The 6,087-nt window shown below is 45.2% G+C and overlaps 1 pseudogene; it reads right to left on the bottom strand.

The window, feature by feature from the left end:
- Positions 1 to 5,761: 5,761 nt before the first annotated feature.
- Positions 5,762 to 5,879, bottom strand: LOC124719234 (annotated as a pseudogene).
- Positions 5,880 to 6,087: the final 208 nt, after the last annotated feature.

The following is a 6,087-nucleotide window of genomic DNA, read 5'->3' as shown; positions in this document are numbered from 1 at the left end:
TTCTGCTGATTTCATGCGATTTTTTGCCAACACCTTCCGCAGTGCTCGACGGTCCCTATTCGTCTGTACATGAGGTTTCTCTGGTCCCAGTTTAGCTGTCAGTGTTACTTCGTGTTTTCACTGCAGAATCACAGCACCAACCATCAACCCGACATATCGTGTTTCCAAGCATCTTGCATCTCTGTTGAGTCCACAAGTAGGACGGTGTGAACATCATATCAGGAACTCAGCTGATTTTTTACGTCGTTTGGAGGGACTGAGGCTGAATGACTCTGATATTTTAGTGAGTTTCGATGTGGTCTCTCTCTTCACTCTTGTTCCTCTGTCTGATTCGTTGCGGTTAATTGAAGCCAGCTTTGGTGCTGATTTAACTAATCTCTTTAGGCATGTGTTGACATCCACTTTTTATTTAATGACCAGTATTACGAGCAGACAGATGGAGTTGCGATGGGTAGTCCGTTGTCTCCTGTGATCGCAAATTTGTTTATGGAAGACTTCGAGGAACGTGCATTGGAGTCGGCGCCTTTAAAACCCGCCTGTTTCTATACATACGTTGACGATACCTTCGTTGTTTGGCCTCACGGTAGGGAGAATTTGAATGTCTTTCTTGAACATCTGAACTCGATCCACCCGAACATTCGTTTTACGATGGAGGTGGAAAAGGATGGTTGCCTTCCCTTTCTCGACGTGTTGGTTAGGAGGAAGGATGATGGATCATTGGGACATGCAGTCTACAGGAAACGTACTCACACCGACTTGTACTTACAAGCTAATAGTTGTCACCATTCGGCTCAGCGTGAAGGGGTACTTCGTACCTTGGTACACAGGGCACATATCGTTTCTGACGCTGAGACTTTGCCAGCTGAGCTGTCCCATCTTGAAGTTACATTTCGTCAAAATGGTTACAGTGATAGACAGATTGAACGTGCGTTGCGCTATCGACCAACTGTACATCAGGTGATTGATGATAATTCTGAGTCAACACCTAAGTCTACTGCCTTCTTGCCTTACGTATGAAACACGTCCAATAAGATCGGTTGTATTTTACGGAAATACGATGTGAAATGTGTTTTCCGACCTCCATCTAAAATTAGAGCACTTTTGAGTTCCGTTAAGGATGATCTTGGACTGAGTAAGGCGGGTGTATATCGTGTCCCTTGTAGCTGCGGCATGGCATATATTGGTCAAACTATCAGGACCGTGGAGGACAGATGTACTGAGCATAAACGGCACACACGATTACAGCAGCCAAATAGATCTGCTATTGCCGAACATTGCTTGGATACTGGTCACTCCATGTTATATAATAACACCGAGATATTGGCATGCACGTCCAGCTATTGGGACAGTGTGATTCGGGAGGCAGTTGAGATTAAATTAGCGAGCAACCTTGTTAACAGGGATGGAGGTTTCTGTTTAAACTCTGTTTGGAATCCGGCTCTCTCCCTTGTCAAGAAACAGAGGGACAGACTCAATGCTACCTCACCTGCGAATTCATAGTCTCACTATCGATAGCTCTGACTTTGGCCATCTTTGGTGGCACTAGTGTTCAGTGTGTGTGTGTTATCTTTCCTGCTTGGGTCCGAGAACCGAGGTATTAAATTTGCATGTACGTCGCCTGTCCGTTGCAGTTTGCCTTGAAAATGGCGGGGTGTTCTCCCGCCGAAATATCGGCGGTCGCTGAAAGTGTTACCTGGCTGAATTCCCGGAAGTTATTTGAAAGTTGTATACGCCAGGAGAAACTCAGGTCTCAACTTGGGAAGATATAGAAGGGCTGAAATGTCCGTGATGGGTCTGTTGCTCAGATGACGCCTAATGACAAGTCGCTATTAGAAGTCAGTGAAACGTATGATCAGCCCATTTCTGGTGATACGGCTTCTGTACTGTTTACGCAGGGGTCCCCAACCTTTCTGAAACCTACGAAAATGATGGAAGCTGAAGAAATGAATTAAAATTTCTGTAACAGGTGGGATTGGAACCCAGGTCTTCTTACATGACTAGGAAAGAATGCTAACCATTACACCACCGCAGCACTATAGTTGATCTTGCTGCCCGAGGCTGTTACTGCTACACGAGCTACTAAGTCTAGTGCCCTCCCCAACAAAAACTTCATATCTTCAGCTTATAGTGACGATTTAAGAGGAAAATAAGCTCAAGATATGAATTGATGTTTCTGGTGGGGATGACATTGAACTTGAGTAGATTGTGCAGCAGTGTTAACCATAGTACTGCGGTGGTATAGTGCCTATTTGGCGTCACATATCCCCCATTTTGCACAGATACTCCCGATACCACCTACCCTGGCTCACCGCATGTTGGCGGTTTTGGGATCGTTTGTTAATGTTGTTGTTGTTGTGGTCTTCAATCCTGAGACTGGTTTGATGCAGCTCTCCATGCTACTCTATCCTGTGCAGCCTTCTTCATCCCCGAGTACCTACTGCAGCCTACATCCTTCTGAAACTGCTTAGTGTATTCATCTCTTGGTCTCCCTCTACGATTTTTACCCTCCACGCTGCCCTCTAATGCTAAATTTGTGATCCTTTGATGCCTCAGAATATGTCCTACCAACCGATCCCTTTTTCTAGTCAAGTTGTTCCACAAATTTCTCTTCTCCTCAGTTCTATTCAATACCTCCTCATTAGTTATGAGATCTACGCACGTAACCTTCAGCATTCTTCTGTAGCACCACATTTCGAAAGCTTCTATTCTCTTCTTGTCCAAACTATTTATCGTCCACATTTCACTTCCATACATCGCTACACTCCATACAAACACTTTCAGAAACGACTTCCTGACACTTAAATGTATACTCGATGTTAACAAATTTCTCTTCTTCAGAAACGCTTTCCTTAACATTGCCAGTCTACATTTTATATCCTCCCTACTTCCACCATCATGAGTTATTTTGCTCCCCAAATAGCAAAACTCCTTTACTACTTTAGGCGTCTCATTTCCTAATCTGCCGGCCGCGGTGGTCTCGCAGTTCTAGGCGCGCAGTCCGGAACCGCGCGACTGCTGTGGTCGCAGGTTCGAATCCTGCCTCGGGCATGGATGTGTGTGATGTCCTTAGGTTAGTTAGGTTTAAGTAGTTCTAAGTTCTAGGGGACTGATGACCTCAGAAGTGAAGTCCCGTAGTGCTCAGAGCCATTTGAAGCAATTTTTCCTAATCTAATTCCCTCAGCATCACCCGACTTAATTCGACTACATCCCATTATCCTCGTTTTGCTTTTGTTGATGTTCATCTTATACCCTCCTTTCAAGACACTACCCATTCCGTTCAACTGCTCTTCCAAGTCCTTTGCTGTCTCTGGCAGAATTACAATGTCATCGGCGAACCTCAAAGTTTTTATTTCTTCTCCATGGATTTTAATGCCTACTCCGAACTTTTCTTTTGTTTATAGTACTACTTGCTCAATATACAAATTGAATAGCATCGGGGAGAGGCTACAATCCTTTCTCACTCCCTTCCCAACCACTGCTTCCTTTTCATGTCCCTCGACTCTATATAACTGGCATCTGCTTTCTGTACAAATTGTAAATAGCCTTTCGCTCCCTGTATTTTACCCCTGCCACCTTTGTTAATACAGGTATGTTATTTAAGATTCGTTACGAGTCCCAAACCCTCCCGAGGAGTAGAGGGGTTTTAGGCCTACGCCATGTTCAGAACAGAGCGAAGGACCTGTTCGTCAGCTGTCACCTGCAACTGTGGCGACGAAGTCCGACGTGCCTCACAAGTCTCTTACTGGAAGCCTTACGACCAACCTCACTCGCACCCCCTGTGATGATATCGGACATCCCAGCACCTGTCTTCTACATTAGCCAATTCTTCCTTGAATTAAGCTACCTCCGCACCGCACTGCTACCCACACGCTTGATGATGACGAGGGCGATTTATGCTGCCATGCAGATGAACAGTACGCCGAATGTGATTGAAAGCAAACATCTTACTACAAAGTGGTGTGCTGCGTGGCAGGCAGTGAATGCCACCACCCTTGATACTGACGTGCAATCTGCGTGGTACGTAACTGTTAATGGGAAAAAGCTGTGCCAGTCGCGCCTACGTCACATCCACCTCGCCAATTCGCCCTTGTTCGCCACATACGAAGTGACTGACACGGATTAACATCGTTTCGAATGCGGGTCGGCAAAGGACGTTCGGTATTTGGTGCGTCAGATATTGGCTTTTCTCACACGCACGACTCCCGACAGGATAACTGCCCGATCACTTCTTTTCCCCGATGAGATGTATTTCTCAAGAGCAAAAACGAACTATGTGACGTGGGTTAGCGGCCACGCGGTTCACTACCTATTCTGTAATGGCGAAAAGACAGTACTCGATTTTTGGTATTACCTCAACGAACGACATTGTGCGATCGTTACAAACCCTAAATATAGGCAATATTTTTCTAATTTTCTTTGGAGGGCATAATCCGCCTCGCAGCTAGATTATTAATGACATGAGAAGATAACCATAGCACCTCTTCCTAGTTCCTTTTTTTTACGAGATTGAACAAAACACGTAAACAACACAGCAACGAGACGACAGTCATCGAAAAATTCGCTGCGGGCTGTAGTACGGAGCATCCTTTGTCGTAACGGGACGACTTCCTATTATTCTGTTTATGTAGCCGAAGAGGAACGGCTTTCCTTTTATCCACTTGTATAAAAATAAAATAAAATAAAAAAATTTTTAAAAATGGTCAACATTGCTGCCTAGCAAGGAAGCAGACCCGCGTTCAAGTCCCACCTATGGCACAAATTTTAATTCATTTTTCTAGTTTCCATCATTATCGTAGATAAAGATGATACTTAAATGTCTCAGGGAAAATGTAATTATAAGCTCATGCTTAAACCATCGCCCCTGAGTGCAATTAGACATTAGCTACTACCCCGCCCTCCCTCCCCCCCCCCCCCCCACATCATCGCCAAATTTAGTACCTAACTAAACTGTAGACTAAAAGGCAGTTTTTGGAACACTTTTATTTTTAAAATGATGAAAGGTGAATGATATTTAATTTGTGTGTGTGTGTGTTTGTTTCAAAATGGCTCTAAGCACTATGGGACGTAACATCTAAGGTCTTCAGTCCCATAGACTTAGAACTACTTAAACCAAATAACCTAAGGACATCACAAACATCCATGCCCGAGACAGTATTCGAACATGCGACCGTAGCAGCAGCGCGGTTCCGGACTTGAGGGCCTAGAATCGCTCGGCCACAGCGGCCAGCGAGTGTGTTTCAATGAAAAAGTAATGCGAGGTGCATTACAAGTGCTACCCTAAACTCCTCCTCAGATAAGAAAGAAAATTATCTGCAGTGGGAGTAGACACTTGTTGCAAAACATACTTCCCCCGCAACATCCTTCTCCATTGCGGAATTTGCTTCACTTGCACGCTGCAACCCCATTTAAAATCAACCAAGTTAAAATGTATGTGCTATACTTACTGTTCGTAAATTACTTCATTGCTGGACTCCTTACTTCTGTGCTGGCAGAAATTGGGAGACTTCAGACTGTTAATGCTTTTTGTCCGACCACAGCCACTAATAGTAATAAAACCTCCCGCACAACTCATGAAGGCCAAAAGGTACCGACTGGCCGCCGTGTCACCCTCAGACCACAGGCGTCACTGGATCCGGATATGGAGGGGCATGTGGTCAGCACACCGCTCTCCCAGCGGTATGCCAGTTCAGGAGACCGGAGGCGCTATTTCTCAATCAAGTAGCTCCTCTGTTGGCGTCACAAGGGCTGAGTGCACCCCGCTTGCCGACAGCGCTGGGCAGACCGGATGGTCACCCATCCAAGTGCTAGCCCAGCCCGACAGCTCTTAACTGCGGTGATCTGACGGGAACCGGTGTCACCACTGCGGCAAGGCCGTTGGCACTAATAGTAATAATACTGTGTGCAACACTGTAGTAGCCTATATGTAGTTAGTACTGCATCGTGCTGCCAATTAATTCATTTATTTCTTTCGAAACGAATAACGAAGCAATTCCTGCACTACTGCAGGTACTATCTGCAACTTGGAGAAGACATTTTTTTGAGATGTGTAGCATTTGTTACATATATGTCTCACTGTTATCATCCGTG

Source organism: Schistocerca piceifrons, chromosome 10, assembly GCF_021461385.2.
Source record: "Schistocerca piceifrons isolate TAMUIC-IGC-003096 chromosome 10, iqSchPice1.1, whole genome shotgun sequence".
Lineage (NCBI taxonomy): Eukaryota > Metazoa > Arthropoda > Insecta > Orthoptera > Acrididae > Schistocerca > Schistocerca piceifrons.
This window is presented reverse-complemented; position numbering and strand designations above follow the sequence as displayed.